The sequence below is a fragment of the Athene noctua genome, unplaced genomic scaffold (assembly GCF_965140245.1).
Source record: "Athene noctua unplaced genomic scaffold, bAthNoc1.hap1.1 HAP1_HAP1_scaffold_552, whole genome shotgun sequence".
NCBI lineage: Eukaryota > Metazoa > Chordata > Aves > Strigiformes > Strigidae > Athene > Athene noctua.
The window spans coordinates 32,400-52,000 of NW_027438002.1; the positions used below are offsets into that span (position 1 = coordinate 32,400).

The 19,601-nt window shown below is 65.6% G+C and overlaps 1 long non-coding RNA gene across 1 annotated transcript; it reads right to left on the bottom strand.

The window, feature by feature from the left end:
• Positions 1-10,503: 10,503 nt before the first annotated feature.
• LOC141955756 (uncharacterized) lies at positions 10,504-12,023 on the bottom strand. The gene is made up of 3 exons (XR_012632733.1): positions 11,809-12,023; positions 11,174-11,654; positions 10,504-11,035 (listed from the first exon to the last, which is right to left on the bottom strand). It is a non-coding gene; the product is annotated as an uncharacterized LOC141955756 (long non-coding RNA).
• Between the last annotated feature and the right edge of the window lie 7,578 nt (positions 12,024-19,601).

Sequence of the window (19,601 nt, forward strand, 5' to 3'; positions counted from 1 at the left end):
GGTGGAGGACGGGGACAGGGAGATACAGGAGCAGGGGAGGCATGAGTGAGGTCACAGGATAGAGGCATGAAGACAAGGAAGGAGGGAAATGGGAAGGCAGGCACATGGAGCGGCAGACAGGCTCGCAGAGGATAACAATGCCTGGGAACAGGCCAGAGAAAGCTGTGGGCAAAAAGAGACCCCAAAGCCGATCTGAAACAAGAACTGAAAAAGGAAAATAACAGCGCTAGGTTACAGGAGAGAAAGGGAGGGTGAAACAAAGGGAGGAGAGAGAGCAGGACCAAGCATCTGGAAGAAAGAAAAAGGGAGGGCTAGAAGAAGACACAAGAGGGAGTGGGAGCAGGAACGAACGAGAGCAGAGATACAGGGAAGAAAAGACAAACAAAAATCATAGCAGCATGGGACAGAGAGGGGGCCAGGGGACAGCCCAAAACGTCCAAGAGGGGCAACAGGGCCCCCAGGGTCCGCAACTGTCTCAGCACTGCCAGGAAAAATTTGCCAATTCAGACCCTTCTTTCTCCTTCTCTCCTCCCTTCCTTTTCTGGAGCTGCAGTCGCTCAGCTGCCCTCCACCTCAAAGAACACGCGGGTGTCTCTCGGCTCTTACAAAACGCAGCTTCCTGCACATGTGGCCCCGCTCGCACGCTGCGCGGCCGTACCGCGCTCTGGGTGACGCGCACGGACCCTGATCGCACGCTGGTGGTCCGGCCCTGCGGACTGTACAGAGGGCTCCTGCCTCGCCCAGAGAGGCAGGCTCTCTCTTCCTGCAGTGGAAGGCAGCTGCTGCCCACATGCCCTTGATTTTCTTCTTTCCCATCTCAGGCCTCTGCAGCTTCAGCTGTGGCGGCTCCTGTCCACAGCCAGAAAACGTCCCAGGGGCCTGTCCCTTCTCACCTCTCTGCTGCAGGGGCACAAGAGCAGGCAGAGAACCCCACACAGTTCTGAAGTGGGTCCAGTCGACAGCATCCCCAGGGAAGGAACAGGCAAGCGCGGCCCCGGTGAGGCCTCTGGGAGAAGGTGAAGCGACTGCCGTTATTACCGTAGATCGCCCCTGGCCGGAGCCCCCCTTCCACAGGGGCTCCTGCGGAGGCGCCAAGGGCCGGCTTGCCGCCATCCCCGCGGGGCTTGGGGGTGACCTGGGGCTACGGGACGGGCTTCAGGGTGAGGCGCGAGACCTGGGGCCAGGACACGGTGCGGGCGAGGCCAGTGCCAGCTCAAGGGGAGCTCTGGCAAGCTGGGGAGGCACCCGGCACCAACCCCCGGGGGACACCCATCTTCTTCCCCTCTGCCTTTGTCCCAGCTCTCAGGTAACTCTCTGCGGCTCCCCCGGCCCGGATCACCTCCAGCAGAGCGGAGGCCTGACACAGCGGGCGGTGTGAAGCTTCCTGCCCCACCGCTGCCGTGTGGCCAGCGGGCAGGAGGGGCCCCCACACCTGCCAAAGGGGCTGGCTGGCCTCACCGGCGGCCTCGGCCCTCGCCCACCACCAGGAATCACGCCCAGCAAGCCTCACGCTGCGGCAGCAGGAAGGCGGCTCTGGCGGTGCCGCACACCTGTGCGGGGCCGGCGCTGCAGTCCTGCCCTTTGCGCACCGAGCGCCCGCCGGCAGCGTGACGTGGGGTGGCGGCGGCATTTCCTTACCAGGAGGGGGCACCGAGCGTGGCCGCACCCCCCCACGGGCATCGGAGCATCGCACTGACGTTGCTGGCGGGCGGCAGCGTGGGGCACGGGGGCACCTCTGTGTCACTTGCCAGGCAGCGGCGGTGAGCGCGGGCGAGCGCCACCCCCCGCACGAGCGGCGGCCGAGCGGCACGTCACTGCGCACACGCTCTCGAGGAACGGGCACGACGCTTGGTGAGGAGCAGCTGGAAGCCCCCAGGAATCCACGTGAAAGCGGCAACAAAACTATCCCTCGTGCTGCACCACAGGGGCCGCGGCGGTAGCGAGGACTGCGCCGCGCTACGGGCGCCCACGAGCGGTGCAGCTGCCTGGCAGCCGAGTCTGCAGAACCTACAGCTCCTGGCACGCGCTGGCCAACGCAGCACGGCCGCCTGCACGCCAAGCGCTGTAAGACCCCGCATCCCAGCGTGACCCAGGGAACCAACGCGGCTGGCCAGAAACCCCACACGCCAGGACTACAGCTCCCGCTGGGTTGCGAGAGGCAGTTTTCTCTGCTTTCTGACCCTGCAGGAACACCATTGTTCACCCCTCCGAACCCCCACCAATGCACCCAGAAGCCTCACCACCGGCTCGGGGCAGCCCCTGCCACCACCTCCAACACTGCCACCCTGCAGGCACCGCCATCCTCCCCAGGAGCTGCCAGCTGATTGCACGGCTCCACTCACCTTCTCCCTCGGTGCAGCCAGGGCCCAGCAATGCTCAGCGACTGCTCTGCTCCTCCCTTGGTTGACACCGACCCCTCCGACGGCTGCCTTGCTCTTAACAGCAGCACCCGCCCCTCCACCCGGAGCAAGCCCTTTACAGGGAGGGGCCGCTGCCATCAGCCTCACTGCCCACACCTGGGGCCCCTCCAGCCCCAGCCCACAGCTGGAGGCCATCACCCACCCCCACAGAGCATCATCACCCCTCCCAGCCCCTCACCTGGGGCAAAGGAAGCACAAAAGGCAGCCGGCAGCCAGCAAGTGTTTATTCAGTCACACACAGAACAAGTCCCAGAAGGGAGTGAGTCTGCTCCGGGGCTCAGGGCCCCTAATGCTGCCCCTGCCCCTGGCACACTTTGGCGCTTGTTCCCAGAGCCACGCTCCTCAGTCCAGCCGGGAACAGTCAGTCGGTTCCTGGAGCAACAAGCTGCAGGGCAGAGCTGGAAACTGCCAAACATGAGGAGCAAGATGCAGGACACAAGAAGACAGAAGAAAGGTGGCAGCTAGCTGACTAGTACGGGGGTAGAGAGAAAACAAGAGATGAGCAATGGGGCGGTGAGAGGATGGGGACAGGGAACCCAACGTGGATATGCAGAAAAAAAAGCAGCAGGGAGAGAAGAAAACAGGCAGCAGAAAGAAGAAGGAGGAGCAGGACAGAAACCAACAAAGAAGGACGAGGAGCAGCATAGAGATGCAGAAAAAAAAAAAAGCTGGGATGGGTGGCACAACAGACATGGAGGGGGAAAAAAAAAAGGGGGGGGGAGCAGGGAGCTAGACCAAGCAAGATGGAAGAAAGACAAAAAAGCTCCAGAGAACAGGGCACAGAGGGAGGAAAAAGCAACAGCGATGGGGAGTCAGGACAGCAAACCATGGAGGGAAGGGGCAGGGAAGGAACACAAAACAAATCACATAGCTACATGTGACAGGGCAGAGAAGGAAGAATTAGGAAACGGGGACAGAGACACAGAAAAAATGAGACCTGGAGCCAAAAACTAATCCTGATGCATACAGAAAGAAGGGGGGTGGGGGTGGGGGGGTGTATTCTAAAACAGGGGAAACAGAGAGATGGAGAAAAGACAAAAGCAACAGACTACAAGGCATCGAGAGAGGAATTACTGAATAGTAACAGAGCGCCAGCCAGAAACAGGCCACAAAGCAGCAAAGATCACAGGGGGTACAGGGCACAGAGGAAGGAATTCACAAACCTGGCACAAGGAGCCAGACAGAGAGGCAAAAATTAAATGGTGAAAAGAGACAGACCGCAGGGCAGAGGGAGGAACTGATAAACAGGGACAGGGCACCCGACAGAGCATGATGGAGAACAGGGAAAAAAAATAGCAGCAAGCTACAGGGAAGAGGGAGGAATTAAAGAACAGTGACTGGAAGACAGACAGCGACACATGGAGAGAGAGAAGACAAAAGAGCGATGGGCAACAAGATGGATAGGGAGGAAATGAAAAACAGCAGAAGGGAGTCAGCCAGAGAGAAAGACACCGAGGAAAAAGGCCAGACAGTCTATGAGGGACGGAGGTAGGAATGAAAAACGGGGGACAGGGAGCAGGAAAGAGAGAGATGGAGATCGCAGGGAATAGCAGCGGGTGCAGGAAGAAGAAAGGGGCATCAATAGGAACAGGGAGCTGGACAGAGAGGGATGGAGAAAGGCAACAAGAGCGGCAGGGTACAGGGCAGAGAAAGGGAAGACCTACAAGATGGGGACAGGGAGATGCTCCAACCAAGACGGAAGATACAGGTGAGCAAAAAAAGTTGGGCAGCACCAGAAAGAGAGGAGTCTAGGAGAAAGACAGGGAGGGACCAGGCCACACAAGAGGGATGAGAGGGGCCCAAGAGCTCGGGACTTACTGCAGTTCTCCGCGCTGCCAGGAGAATTTGACAGGTCAGACTCCTCCTTCTGTTTGCCTTCTCCCTTCCTCTTCTACAGCTCCAGGTGCCTGGCTGTCCTCCACTTATGAGAAGATGTAGGTGTCTCACAGCTCTTACGAGATGAGGCCTGCTAGACACAGAACCTCATTCAATCACACACTACGTGCAGGAGTAGGACAGAGGAAAGAGAGAGAAACTGATAAGTGAGGAGCAGAACGGAAGGATCGAGAGAGAAATGGACTGAGGAGTGATGCAAAAGGTACAGAACAAGCAGTCAGAAGTGCAGACAGAAAAAGAAAAGGGAGCAGCAAGACAAGAGAGAGAAAGTGAGAGAGGAAGGGGGAGCAAGGCAGAAGAATAGAAAGAAAAAGTATAGAGAAGAAAAAAAAAAATCACAGCATGGGAAAGAGAGGGGCAGGAAGGGACTGGGGCATACAAGGGGGGCGACAGGGCCCCGAGGGCCCGGGACTCACCGCGGCTCTCGCTCCCGGCACTGCCGGGAGAACTGGACAGGTCAGATGCTTCTTTCTCCTTCCTTCCTCCTGCCCCTCCTCTTCTTCTGAAACTCCACTCGCCCGGCTGACCTCCCCCTAAAAGAATACGCGGGTGTCTCTCGGCTCTTACAAGACGTGGCTTCCGACACACGCAGCCTCGCTCGCTCGCTCGCTCCGCGGCCGTTCCGCGCCTGGGGTGACGCGCACAGACCCCGGGCGCACGCTGGCGGTCCGGCCCGCTGCGGACTGTGCAGAGGGCTCCTCGCTCACCCGGAGAGGCAGGCGCTCTCCCCCTGCAGGGCGAGGCGGCTGCTGCCCACATGCCCTTGACGTTCTCCTTCCTTCCCTTTCTCCGGCCCCTCCAGCTCCAGCCGCGGCGGCTCCCGCCCCGCTGCCCACGGCCGGGAAGGCTCGGCTCCGCCCGTCCCTTTCGGCCCCCGAGCCGTGAGGAGCGCCAGGCCGGGCAGAGACACCCCACGCCAGCCCGAGCTGGGCGCAGCCGACGGCATCCCCGGGGCAGGAACGGACACGCGCGGCCCCAGCGCGGCCTCGGGAGGGGGCACAGAGGCGGCAGGGACCCTTATTGCCGCGGACCGGCCCGGCCCGGCCCGGCCGGAGCCCCAACACTCACCTCCGCCGCGCATGCGCACCCCCGGGCCGGGGGGCACACCGCGTCTCGGGGAGCCGCGGGCAGCCCGCGGGAAACCGCCACAAAACCGCCCCTCGGGCCGCGCCGCGGGGCCGCGCCGGTACCGAGGGCTGTGCCGTGCCGTGCCGCGCGCGTCCGCCAGCGCCGCAGCTGCGGGGAACCGAGAGCGCAGAAACTGCAGCTCCCGGCGTGCCCCGGGGAGCCAACATGGCCGACCGGAAGCCCCCTGCACGTGACTACGGCTCCCGCCGCGCCGCCCGCGCACCCGGAAGCCCGGCCGAGCGCAGCCTCGCGCGGCTCCGGGCAGCGCCGCCGCCGCCCGGCCCCGACGCGGAGCGGCCTCCGCCCCCGGTCCCGCCGCACCTTTCCCCGCAGCCGCCAGGCGACCGGCCGCGCGGCTCCGCTCCTGCCTCGGCTCGCACCGGCTCCTCCTCCAGCACCGGCCCCGGACAGGGAGGGGTCGCTGCCTGCAGCCTCCCTGCCCGCCCCTGCGGCTCCTCCGGCCCGGCCCACGCTCCCCCCCCCCCCCCCCGGTAACTATAGCGACCAGCACCGTTAATAAACGCCGGAGATGCCCGTCACTCCTCCGAGCTCGCGCTCTATGGGCCGCCGGTCCTCCGGTCGCGGGGCCGCCGCCGCGCACGCGCACTCCGGGGGCCGCCCGGCGCAGCCGCACGCCGCAGGTCGCCTCTCCCCGCCGGGGGAACCTTCCCCGGCCAGCGGGAGCAGCCGCTGGGCGAGACCGCTCCGGTGCGCGGGCCGACGGGACCAACGCTGCCAAATCTTATAACCCCCCGGAGAGGGAGGAGCTCCGGCACGGCCGCAGCGCAGGGCAGCGCAGTCTCGCCTTGTGACCCAGAACTCAGCGGGGTGACCGAAGTGTCGGTCAGAGCAGCCTCAGGGCTCTTTGGACGGGTGGAAGGGGGAGGAAAGCCTGTGATAACGCGACACGGGAGCGCAGAGTTGCTTTAAGGACGAAATAGCGTAACTTCGGTCCCTGGGAGACCAGTACAGTAACTATTAAAAGCACACGTATTGTTAGATATTTTTCCTAAACTCACATTTTCCAATTTAGTTTTTCAAATCCTGGTGATAGCAGAAATAGTTTTTTTAAAAAAACCCCAGATAAATCCAGGAACATTTCTGCCCGCGTTCAGCCGCTCTTCTGGAGCGTACGCTAGGAGCTGGAGAACCCGAGCAAGCTGTCTGATTATATTTACGGCAGCTCTGGCCCCGACAGCTCCCACGTCCGTCCCCTTGCCAGGAACTAGCGCCGCGGCGGCTACAGCTCAGCCCAAGGCCAAACCGACACCGACCTCGGCTCTGGAAAGCGCCACCTCATCTCCCCCTGTTCTGCTGATTAGGGATATCAATTCAACTCAGACACCGGAGTGAAAGGAGCAGGCGTATTTTATTAGAAATAACTAAATAACAGAAGAATATGGAAAACACGCAGTCAGGAAAGACGGAATAGTGCACTCACACAGATAGGAAAATACAGGGTAACGCATCAAATCCTGACTGCCTGAGAGAGAGGGAACAGCGATTAAAAAAGATCCCTCAGCACCTGCACCCGTTGCCATCACCCAGACCCGCAGGCAGCCCCGGTTACAGCGAGGGTTTGCAGAGCCTTTCCCGGCAAGTGGGAAACCCTACGCGGTGCGTCCACCCGTAGCTGAGGCCTCCAAAGTCGCTGTGAGCGGGTCCACCCTTCTATACCCCAAAATCGGCAAGCCAGAAGAGCTGGCACCTTGGTTTGGAGCGGAAATATCTGGTTTCAATCTCACATTAGATTCCCCCGGAGCCTGGCCAGGGCTCAGGGGAGAAGCTAAGGGAGCTCCTCTGCTTACCCAGGCAGACTAGGTGCAAGGGCTCACGTCAGGCCACAGGGCCAGACTACGGTCTCCACGACCCGGTTATTTTATCCCCACACAAAGAAAGATAAATGTACATTCAAGAGAGCTACGTCTTCCACACCTGTTTCACTAACGATGACATACTGAGTGAGCAGCTTCGGCTCAGGGCCTGTTGTTCAGGCTTCAATACTTCCACTTTTTACATCGGAATAGGTGGTTGGTTATCACTTAGTAAAATACCTGTTAGCACAATGGTTAACAGTTATAAAATACACAGGACTCGTCTACAAGTCAACTCTGGCTTGGCCCTATTGTCCAAGCCTTAGCGCTTCACCCCGAGAGTCCCCTTGCAAGCAGCCAGGACCAACACACGCCGCAAACATTCCAGCGGCTGCCAAAGGTTAAAATCCCACGCGCAGCGCCACGTGGCAGGCAGCGGTTAAAGCCGAGTTGGGCAGAAAAGGAGCTAAATGGGGAACACGCAGTTGGAGAAAGCATCTGACTGAGCACCCCCGGCACTGAACAGATGGGGAAAGGGTGGGCACAAACGCCCTTTTGGGGCAGGGAAGAGGAACGTGCTCCTCCAGAGGCTGAGATCCAGCCGCTTCCTTCCCCGTACAGGTGCGGAAAGAGAAGCACTCAGAGCAGGGGAATCCACCTCCAAAACCCTGCTCCCGACTGCTCTTCCCCCGGCATCCCACGCAGCCTCAAAGGGCGCTGCGGGTGGCTGCAGAGCCCTCCCGCTCCCCACGGCTGGTGCAGCCACATCCAAGCACAGAAAGGAGTTTTGAGAAAACTTCAGGAAGTTGGCTCATCGTCAGGTGGAATTGGAGCAGGTTCTAAAACCGGAGAACTACCAAGAGCCGAGTACTTGCTCACGAGGCAAAGAAAACATCCCCAAAGGGGCAGGGACGCTTGAGGCGACCACAGCCCAGGTGACAGGGAGATCCCCTGCCCAGGAGGGCTTTCTCTCGCCTCTTTGTCGGACCGCTGCCGCTACTCCTCCCGCTCGCTCTTGCCTCGCAGGTCCTTCTGCACGCGGTGGATGTCTCTCCCTTCTTCTCCACGACCAACCGCTGCAAGAGCAGGAGAACGCCATCAGGTCTGAGAGCGACGACGGTCCTGGGTGAGAGCTGGCCACAGCACCACCTGAACACTGGCCGCCCTCACACACCCCGATACCCCCGCCCCCCCGAAAAAAACTCACAGATCGGCTTTTCTTACCCAATCGGTGCTCCGGTGCTGCCACACGTGGAGTCGCGGCCGGCGCTGGAGCTGGGCTCGGAGTCGGGCACTCTGGGCAAATGGAGCTGGGCATGCAAAGCGGCGGCCACAGAGCCTGCGCCCCTGCTTACAGGGGGCTCGAGCCGCTGCCGGGACTGCAAAGTGCCCGGGACTGCAGGGCACGGGCCAGGCCCTGACTTACAGGGCAGCCCCGGTCCCAAAGGCCCACGAGGCCCGTCCTCTCCGCTACAGGGGCACCCTGACCCGCACCCCGCTAACAGGGCCGCCACCCCACACAAGGCGCCAGCCAAGCACTATCGAGAGTGCTGGGCGCTGTCTGCCCTGAAGGCAGGTGAATCGGCAGCAGCGGCCCTTTCCCAAGAGGTTCTGGGGGCTGGGGAAGCAGAACTTCCCGAGGGGGGTTTCTCATCGCTTGGGAGAAGCTGCCGCGTCACTGCGGAGCAGCTGGTTGCAAGGGGCTGGCGGCTGAGGCCCACCCGTGCTGCCTGTCCCCCTAAATCTCCCCCTGCCCTGCCGTACCCCTGTCCCCTCTCCCTCTATGCTTTAAGCCCCCAGGCCGACGGGCACCACCAGGTGAGAAAATGGGGTCTGAGGCGGCTCAGGCCGGGGCAGGGGGCAGGAGGGAGGGCCGGGGGCCAGAGCACGCTGAGGGAAGGTCCCTCAGGCAGCCGGCTTCCCCGTCGTCCAGGCAGAGGAGCTGGCGCCCGACCGCACCGTCCTTCCAGGCACCAGCTCCCGGAGAAGAAAGAAGGAAGAGGCATCCGTGGCCTGCGGAAGAAACTACGAGGCGAGGGCAAGCGAGAGGAGAAGCGGCACGCTGAAACCGGGGAAAGAGAAAGGTGCTGCGGGCAAAGGGCCCTCCCTGTCACCACGGCTGCTGTGGGACAAGAGCGTCCTGGGCGCTTTTGGGAGGGTCTCAAGGGCTCTGGGGCAGGTACTTGGCTCAGGGCCGTTCCCTGCGTTTCTAGAGGCTACCGCGGTTCTCGGTGAAGGGGACACAACTGCCGAGCCTTTGCCCTCGAAGGCCGGGGGCCGCAGACGCCCGCTCGCTACCCGCTCCTCCTGCCGAGGGCGGGGGACGGGCACAACCCTGCTTACAGGGCCGTCGGGTCAGAGGGCTCCACGGCTCGTGGCACTCGCCCCGAGTACGGGGCCGGCACGCTGGCAGGTCGCCAGCAGGACAGGCAGCCACCCAGGCCCAGACTGCGGGCGGGTCACGCGGCTTGGCTCCGTCCTTGGAAAGGAGGGGCCAGCCGGGACTCGCCCTCCGCTCGCGGGCTCAGCGGGGACCGACCCCCTGTTGCTGCACAGAGCCCCTCTTTCCCTCCCGGGAAGTTTAAGCTAAGTACGCTGCAGCGATTTCAACAGGGGCCTAAACAAGAAGCTCCTTCACTCGCTCACTCGCACCGACGCGGACACAGGCAGGCACACGGACACGGACAGGGGGAAAGAAAACTTCCCAGAAGAGAGAGCGAGCTCTGTGCAGCCAATGTCTGGGGAGCCGTCCCCTCCCGCGAGCAAGAGAGCAGAGCCTCGGACCTGCCCCCCCGGACGCACGGAGCCCAGAGGGACTCAACGTGCCACGGGGCTTCGCGGGGGACCGAGGGACAAGTGCCGCGACGCGCCCCGACTCCAGGGGGTCACGCTGGCCAGGCCGCCAGCAGGCGGAAAGCCGCCAGGGCCGGGGAAACAGCCCTCCCCTGCCTACAGGGCGGGCTTGGGGGCCAGAGAGCCCCATTTGCCCCTCGGTGCGGGGACGGTGCCGCTCTCTCCTTACAGGGTCGCCCCTCTCTCCGGGCAGCCAAACCGTCGGGGCAAGGGGGCAAAAGGCCAGAGACCCGAGCCCTGCTTACAGGGAGGTCACCCGGCGCAGCGCCGGCCAGGACACCAAAGGTGCCGGCAACGGTGCCGTGGGGAGGCCCCTTTGCCCTGAGCTCCCTCCTCTCCCCCCAGCCCTCTCTTCAGCCCGCCGCTCCTCCTCTCCCTCGCTCTGGCCTCGCAGCTCCTTCACGATGCCTCGTCTTGCTTCTCGAGGAGCTGGTGCTCGGAAGGAAGGCGCAGCCAGGCGCCAGCTCCCCCACCCGGAGGACAGAGCAGAGGCCCCGGCCCTGCTGCCAGGCCCCCCCCGCGCCCAAGTTACAGGCCGGCCGGCCTGGCTGCGGCTCACCGCCACGGCGCGCTTTAGGAGCCCCGCTTCCCGCCCCGGCCGCAGAGACGGCGCTGCTCGCCCCCCTTAGAGGGTTGCCACCTGCCCGGCAGCCTGACCACGGGGTTATGTGGCAAAAGGCCGGCAAAAACCCAAAGACCCGAGCCCTGCTTACAGGGGGGTCACCCGGCACAAAGCCGGCCAGGGCACCAAAGGTCCTGGCGACACGCTGGTGCAACCACAGCCCCGGTGACAGGGAGGTCCCTTTGCCCAGAGCGCCCTTCTCCTTCCTCCTCTTGCTGCCCAGACTTCCTCCGCGCCTCGTCCCGCTCCCTCTTGGCCTGCAGCGGTACAGGACGGAGACCTCCACGCTGCTCCGCCGCCTGCTGCAAGGGCAGGAGGATGCCGTCAGGTCCGAGAGCGATGCTGGTCCCCGGCGAGAGCTGGCCACAGCACCACCCGAACCCCGGCCGCCCTCCCACCACCCACCCCGCGAAAAAACCTCGCAGATCGGCTTTCCTCACCCAGTCGGTATTCCAGTGCTTCGTGCAGGGACTGTGATGGGCACTCATCTGCAATGGGCTCCTGGCAGCGTCCGGCGGCTCCTGGCAGCGTCCGTCAGGGCCTGGACCCTCCTCAGCCCTTGAGGTGATGGCGGTCCCTCCTCATGCAGCTCCAGTCCCCCCCCACACGCCCTGACGCAGCTCTGCTGCCCCTCCTAGGCGATGGCACTGGCCCCCCACCCTGCAGCAGCTTTGATCCCCCGCCAAGGTGGCTCCAATCCCTCGGCCCCGAGTCGATCCGTTTCTTGCTGAGGCAGCGCCGACTTGCGCTCCCCTTTTCCTCAGGCGGCCGCTCTGCCCCTCACAGCGGCGCTTTGCCCAGAGCTCGCTTCTCTTTCTTCCGCTTGCTGCCCAGACTTCCTTCGCTGCTCCTCCTGCTAACACTTGCCTTGCACGGCCTTCCGCATGCGGTGGATGTCTCTCCCTTCTCCACCACCAAGTGCTGCAAGAGCAGGAGGGTGCCGTCAGGTCTGAGAGGGACGACGGTCCCCGGCGAGAGCCTGACACGGCACCACCCGAACCCCGGCCACCCTCCCACACCACTATTCCTCTATACCCCCTCCCCAAAAAAAAACTCACAGATCGGCTTTTCTTACCCAATCGATGCTCCAATTCTGCCACACGTGGAGTCGCGGCGGGCGCTGGAGCTGGGCTCGGAGTCGGGCACTCTGGGCAAATGGAGCTGGGCATGCAAAGCGGCGGCCACAAAGGCTGCACGCCTGCTTACAGGGGGCTCGAGCCACTGCCGGGACTGCAAAGTGCCCGGGACTGCAGGGCACGGGCCAGGCCCTGACTTACAGGGCATCCCCAGTCCCAAAGGCCCACGAGGCCCGTCCTCTCCGCTACAGGGGCGCCCTGACCCGCACCCCGCTAACAGGGCCGCCGCCCCACACAAGGCGCCAGCCAAGCACTATCGAGAGTGCTGGGCGCTGTCTGCCCTGAAGGCAGGTGAATCGGCAGCAGCGGCCCTTTCCCAAGAGGTTCTGGGGGCTGGGGAAGCAGAACTTCCCGAGGGGGGTTCCTCATCGCTTGGGAGAAGCTGCCGCGTCACTGCGGAGCAGCTGGTTGCAAGGGGCTGGCGGCTGAGGCCCACCCGTGCTGCCTGTCCCCCTAAATCTCCCCCTGCCCTGCCGTACCCCTGTCCCCTCTCCCTCTATGCTTTAAGCCCCCAGGCCGCCGGGCACCACCAGGTGAGAAAATGGGGTCTGAGGCGGCTCAGGCCGGGGTAGGGGGCAGGAGCGAGGGCCGGGGGCCAGAGCACGCTGAGGGAAGGTCCCTCAGGCGGCCGGCTTCCCCGTCGTCCAGGCAGAGGAGCTGGCGCCCGACCGCGCCGTCCTTCCAGGCACCAGCTCCCGGAGAAGGAAGAAGGAAGAGGCATCCGTGGCCTGCGGAAGAAACTACGAGGCGAGGGCAAGCGAGAGGAGAAGCGGCACGCTGAAACCGGGGAAAGAGAAAGGGGCTGCGGGCAAAGGGCCCTCCCTGTCACCACGGCTGCTGTGGGACAAGAGCGTCCTGGGCGCTTTTGGGAGGGTCTCAAGGGCTCTGGGGCAGGTACTTGGCTCAGGGCCGTTCCCTGCGTTTCTAGAGGCTACCGCGGTTCTCGGTGAAGGGGACACAACTGCCGAGCCTTTGCCCTCGAAGGCCGGGGGCCGCAGACGCCCGCTCGCTACCCGCTCCTCCTGCCGAGGGCGGGGGACGGGCACAACCCCGCTTACAGGGCCGTCGGGTCAGAGGGCTCCACGGCTCGTGGCACTCGCCCCGAGTACGGGGCCGGCACGCTGGCAGGTCGCCAGCAGGACAGGCAGCCACCCAGGCCCAGACTGCGGGCGGGTCACGCGGCTTGGCTCCGTCCTTGGAAAGGAGGGGCCAGCCGGGACTCGCCCTCCGCTCGCGGGCTCAGCGGGGACCGACCCCCTGTTGCTGCACAGAGCCCCTCTTTCCCTCCCGGGAAGTTTAAGCTAAGTACGCTGCAGCGATTTCAACAGGGGCCTAAACAAGAAGCTCCTTCACTCGCTCACTCGCACCGACGCGGACACAGGCAGGCACACGGACACGGACAGGGGGAAAGAAAACTTCCCAGAAGAGAGAGCGAGCTCTGTACAGCCAATGTCTGGGGAGCCGTCCCCTCCCGCGAGCAAGAGAGCAGAGCCTCGGACCTGCCCCCCCGGACGCACGGAGCCCAGAGGGACTCAACGTGCCACGGGGCTTCGCGGGGGACCGAGGGACAAGTGCCGCGACGCGCCCCGACTCCAGGGGGTCACGCTGGCCAGGCCGCCAGCAGGCGGAAAGCCGCCAGGGCCGGGGAAACAGCCCTCCCCTGCTTACAGGGCGGGCTTGGGGGCCAGAGAGCCCCATTTGCCCCTCGGTGCGGGGACGGTGCCGCTCTCTCCTTACAGGGTCGCCCCTCTCTCCGGGCAGCCAAACCGTCGGGGCAAGGGGGCAAAAGCCCAAAGACCCGAGCCCTGCTTACAGGGGGGTCACCCGGCACAAAGCCGGTCAGGGCACCAAAGGTCCTGGCGACACGCTGGTGCAACCACAGCCCCGGTGACAGGGAGGTCCCTTTGCCCAGAGCGCCCTTCTCCTTCCTCCTCTTGCTGCCCAGACTTCCTCCGCGCCTCGTCCCGCTCCCTCTTGGCCTGCAGCGGTACAGGACGGAGACCTCCACACTGCTCCGCCGCCTGCTGCAAGGGCAGGAGGATGCCGTCAGGTCCGAGAGCGATGCTGGTCCCCGGCGAGAGCTGGCCACAGCACCACCCGAACCCCGGCCGCCCTCCCACCACCACCACCATCCCCCCTCCCCGCGAAAAAAACTCACAGATTGGCTTTCCTCACCCAGTTAGTGCTCCAGCACTTCCTGCAGGGATGTCTACGACGGGCGCTTTTCTCCTCCGGGCTCCTGGCCGCGTTCAGCGAGGCTTGGACTCTCCTCCGCCCCTGAGGCGATGGCCGTTCCTCCTCAGGCAGCTCCAGACCCTCTCACCGGCCCTGAGGAAGCTCCACTCCCCCACCCCCCGCCGTTGACGACACTCCCCCCCCAGGTGATGACACCACTCCACTCCCCCCCCCCCCCCCCCCGCCGAGTCGACGACACTGCTCCCCCCCCCCCCCCGCCGAGTCGACGACACTGCTCCCCCCCCCCCCCCGCCGAGTCGACGACACTGCTCCCCCCCCACCTCCGCCGAGGCGACGACACTGCTCCCCGCCCCCCCCCACGGCCGAGGCGACGACACTGCTCCCCCCCCCCACTCCGCCGAGGCGACGACACTGCTCCCCCCCCCCCCCTCCGCCGAGGCGACGACACTGCTCCCCCCCCCCCCCCTCCGCCGAGGCGACGACACTGCTCCCCCCCCCCCCCTCCGCCGAGGCGACGACACTGCTCCCCCCCCCCCCCCCCTCCGCCGAGGCGACGACACTGCTCCCCCCCCCCCCCCTCCGCCGAGGCGACGACACTGCTCCCCCCCCCCCCCTCCGCCGAGGCGACGACACTGCTCCCCCCCCCCCCCTCCGCCGAGGCGACGACACTGCTCCCCCCCCCACCTCCGCCGAGGCGACGACACTGCTCCCCCCCCCCACCTCCGCCGAGGCGACGACACTGCTCCCCCCCCCCCCCCCCTCCGCCGAGGCGACGACACTGCTCCCCCCCCCCCCCCCCCTCCGCCGAGGCGACGACATTGCTCCCCCCCGCCGAGGCGACGACAACGACACCGACCCCCTCCCCAAGGCGGCTCCCGTCCCGTCCTGTCCCCCCCCCTATTCCCAAGTAGTCGAACCGGTACTTCCCCAGGCAGGTTCGACTCCTGCTCGCCCCTTCCCCGGGCAGGTCCCCCTCAGGCGACCGCTCCGCCCCTCACAGCGGCGCTTTGTTCAGAGCGCCCTTCTCTTTCCTCTTGCTGCCCAGACTTCCTCCGCTGCTCCTCCCGCTCGCTCTTGCCTCGCAGGTCCTTCCACACGCAGTGGACATCTCTCCCTTCTTCGCCACCAGCTGCTGCAAGGGCAGGAGTGTCCCGTCAGGTCTGAGAAGGACGCCGGTCCCCGGCGAGAAGTGTCCACAGCACCACCCGAACCCCGGCCGCCCTCCAACCCCCCCTTCCGCCCCGAAAAAAACCTCACAGATCGGCTTTTCTCACCAGAGTCGCTGCTCCAGCACTTCCTGCAGGGACGACTGCGCCGGGCACTCCTCTGCTCCAGGCACCTTGCCGCGCCTGGCGGGTCCAGGACTCTCCTGAGCCCCTCAGACAATGGCGCTCGCCCCCCCACAGGCGACTCGGGTCCACCCCCGCCCGCCCCGAGCCGAGCCGAGCCGATGAAGTCCCCGCCGAGGCGGCGCCGATCGCCGAGCAGCCTTTTCCGGGGGCGCCGCTCCCGCTCCTCTCAGGCGGCCGCGCGGCGCCTCACTGCTGCGCGCGCCGTTCCCGCCCTTCGCCTCAGGCGGCCGCGCGGCGCCTCACTGCTGCGCGCGCCGTTCCCGCCCTTCGCCTCAGGCGGCCGCGCGGCGCCTCACTGCTGCGCGCGCCGTTCCCGCCCCTCGCCTCGGCGCGCGCCGTTCCCGCCCTTCGCCTCAGGCGAAAGCTCCGCCCCTCGCCTCGGCGCGCGGCGTTCCCGCCCGCCGAAAGCGTCGGGGGCGTGCCGAAAGCGTCGGGGGCGTGCCGAAAGCGTCGGGGGCGTGCCGAAAGCGTCGGGGGCGTGCCGAAAGCGTCGGGGGCGTGCCGAAAGCGTCGGGGGCGTGCCGAAAGCGCCGGGGGCGTGCCGAAAGCGCCGGGGGCGTGCCGAAAGCGCCGGGGGCGTGCCGAAAGCGCCGGGGGCGTGCCGAAAGCGCCGGGGGCGTGCCGAAAGCGCCGGGGGCGTGCCGAAAGCGCCGGGGGCGTGCCGAAAGCGCCGGGGGCGTGCCGAAAGCGCCGGGGGCGTGCCGAAAGCGCCGGGGGCGTGCCGAAAGCGCCGGGGGCGTGCCGAAAGCGCCGGGGGCGTGCCGAAAGCGCCGGGGGCGTGCCGAAAGCGCCGGGGGCGTGCCGAAAGCGCCGGGGGCGTGCCGAAAGCGCCGGGGGCGTGCCGAAAGCGCCGGGGGCGTGCCGAAAGCGCCGGGGGCGTGCCGAAAGCGCCGGGGGCGTGCCGAAAGCGCCGGGGGCGTGCCGAAAGCGCCGGGGGCGTGCCGAAAGCGCCGGGGGCGTGCCGAAAGCGCCGGGGGCGTGCCGAAAGCGCCGGGGGCGTGCCGAAAGCGCCGGGGGCGTGCCGAAAGCGCCGGGGGCGTGCCGAAAGCGCCGGGGGCGTGCCGAAAGCGCCGGGGGCGTGCCGAAAGCGCCGGGGGCGTGCCGAAAGCGCCGGGGGCGTGCCGAAAGCGCCGGGGGCGTGCCGAAAGCGCCGGGGGCGTGCCGAAAGCGCCGGGGGCGTGCCGAAAGCGCCGGGGGCGTGCCGAAAGCGCCGGGGGCGTGCCGAAAGCGCCGGGGGCGTGCCGAAAGCGCCGGGGGCGTGCCGAAAGCGCCGGGGGCGTGCCGAAAGCGCCGGGGGCGTGCCGAAAGCGCCGGGGGCGTGCCGAAAGCGCCGGGGGCGTGCCGAAAGCGCCGGGGGCGTGCCGAAAGCCGAGATACAGGAGCAGGGGCGGCCTGAGCTCGGGCACAGCGTAGAGGCGGGATTACCAGGAGGGAGGGAAATGGGAAGGCAGGCACATGGAGCGGCAGACAGGCTCGCAGAGGATAACAATGCCTGGGAACAGGCCAGAGAAAGCTGTGGGCAAAAAGAGACCCCAAAGCCGATCTGAAACAAGAACTGAAAAAGGAAAATAACAGCGCTAGGTTACAGGAGAGAAAGGGAGGGTGAAACAAAGGGAGGAGAGAGAGCAGGACCAAGCATCTGGAAGAAAGAAAAAGGGAGTGCTAGAAGAAGACACAAGAGGGAGTGGGAGCAGGAACGAACGAGAGCAGAGATACAGGGAAGAAAAGACAAACAAAAATCATAGCAGCATGGGATAGAGAGGGGGCCAGGGGACAGCCCAAAACGTCCAAGAGGGGCAACAGGGCCCCCAGGGTCTGCAACTGTCTCAGCACTGCCAGGAAAAATTTGCCAATTCAGACCCTTCTTTCTCCTTCTCTCCTCCCTTCCTTTTCTGGAGCTGCAGTCGCTCAGCTGCCCTCCACCTCAAAGAACACGCGGGTGTCTCTCGGCTCTTACAAAACGCAGCTTCCTGCACATGTGGCCCCGCTCGCACGCTGCGCGGCCGTACCGCGCTCTGGGTGACGCGCACGGACCCTGATCGCACGCTGGTGGTCCGGCCCTGCGGACTGTACAGAGGGCTCCTGCCTCGCCCAGAGAGGCAGGCTCTCTCTTCCTGCAGTGGAAGGCAGCTGCTGCCCACATGCCCTTAATTTTCTTCTTTCCCATCTCAGGCCTCTGCAGCTTCAGCTGTGGCGGCTCCTGTCCACAGCCAGAAAACGTCCCAGGGGCCTGTCCCTTCTCACCTCTCTGCTGCAGGGGCACAAGAGCAGGCAGAGAACCCCACACAGTTCTGAAGTGGGTCCAGTCGACAGCATCCCCAGGGAAGGAACAGGCAAGCGCGGCCCCGGTGAGGCCTCTGGGAGAAGGTGAAGCGACTGCCGTTATTACCGTAGATCGCCCCTGGCCGGAGCCCCCCTTCCACAGGGGCTCCTGCGGAGGCGCCAAGGGCCGGCTTGCCGCCATCCCCGCGGGGCTTGGGGGTGACCTGGGGCTACGGGACGGGCTTCAGGGTGAGGCGCGAGACCTGGGGCCAGGACACGGTGCGGGCGAGGCCAGTGCCAGCTCAAGGGGAGCTCTGGCAAGCTGGGGAGGCACCCGGCACCAACCCCCGGGGGACACCCATCTTCTTCCCCTCTGCCTTTGTCCCAGCTCTCAGGTAACTCTCTGCGGCTCCCCCGGCCCGGATCACCTCCAGCAGAGCGGAGGCCTGACACAGCGGGCGGTGTGAAGCTTCCTGCCCCACCGCTGCCGTGTGGCCAGCGGGCAGGAGGGGCCCCCACACCTGCCAAAGGGGCTGGCTGGCCTCACCGGCGGCCTCGGCCCTCGCCCACCACCAGGAATCACGCCCAGCAAGCCTCACGCTGCGGCAGCAGGAAGGCGGCTCTGGCGGTGCCGCACACCTGTGCGGGGCCGGCGCTGCAGTCCTGCCCTTTGCGCACCGAGCGCCCGCCGGCAGCGTGACGTGGGGCGGCGGCGGCATTTCCTTACCAGGAGGGGGCACCGAGCGTGGCCGCACCCCCCCACGGGCATCGGAGCATCGCACTGACGTTGCTGGCGGGCGGCAGCGTGGGGCACGGGGGCACCTCTGTGTCGCTTGCCAGGCAGCGGCGGTGAGCGCGGGCGAGCGCCACCCCCCGCACGAGCGGCGGCCGAGCGGCACGTCACTGCGCACACGCTCTCGAGGAACGGGCACGACGCTTGGTGAGGAGCAGCTGGAAGCCCCCAGGAATCCACGTGAAAGCGGCAACAAAACTATCCCTCGTGCTGCGCCACAGGGGCCGCGGCGGTAGCGAGGACTGCGCCGCGCTACGGGCGCCCACGAGCGGTGCAGCTGCCTGGCAGCCGAGTCTGCAGAACCTACAGCTCCTGGCACGCGCTGGCCAACGCGGCACGGCCGCCTGCACGCCAAGCGCTGTAAGACCCCGCATCCCAGCGTGACCCAGGGAACCAACGCGGCTGGCCAGAAACCCCACACGCCAGGACTACAGCTCCCGCTGGGTTGCGAGAGGCAGTTTTCTCTGCTTTCTGACCCTGCAGGAACACCGTTGTTCACCCCTCCGAACCCCCACCAATGCACCCAGAAGCCTCACCACCGGCTCGGGGCAGCCCCTGCCACCACCTCCAACACTGCCACCCTGCAGGCACCGCCATCCTCCCCAGGAGCTGCCAGCTGATGGCACGGCTCCACTCACCTTCTCCCTCGGTGCAGCCAGGGCCCAGCAATGCTCAGCGACTGCTCTGCTCCTCCCTTGGTTGACACCGACCCCTCCGACGGCTGCCTTGCTCTTAACAGCAGCACCCGCCCCTCCACCCGGAGCAAGCCCTTTACAGGGAGGGGCCGCTGCCATCAGCCTCACTGCCCACACCTGGGGCCCCTCCAGCCCCAGCCCACAGCTGGAGGCCATCACCCACCCCCACAGAGCATCATCACCCCTCCCAGCCCCTCACCTGGGGCAAAGGAAGCACAAAAGGCAGCCGGCAGCCAGCAAGTGTTTATTCAGTCACACACAGAACAAGTCCCAGAAGGGAGTGAGTCTGCTCCGGGGCTCAGGGCCCCTAATGCTGCCCCTGCCCCTGGCGCACCTTGGCGCTTGTTCCCGGAGCCACGCTCCTCAGTCCAGCCGGGAACAGTCAGTCGGTTCCTGGAGCAACAAGCTGCAGGGCAGAGCTGGAAACTGCCAAA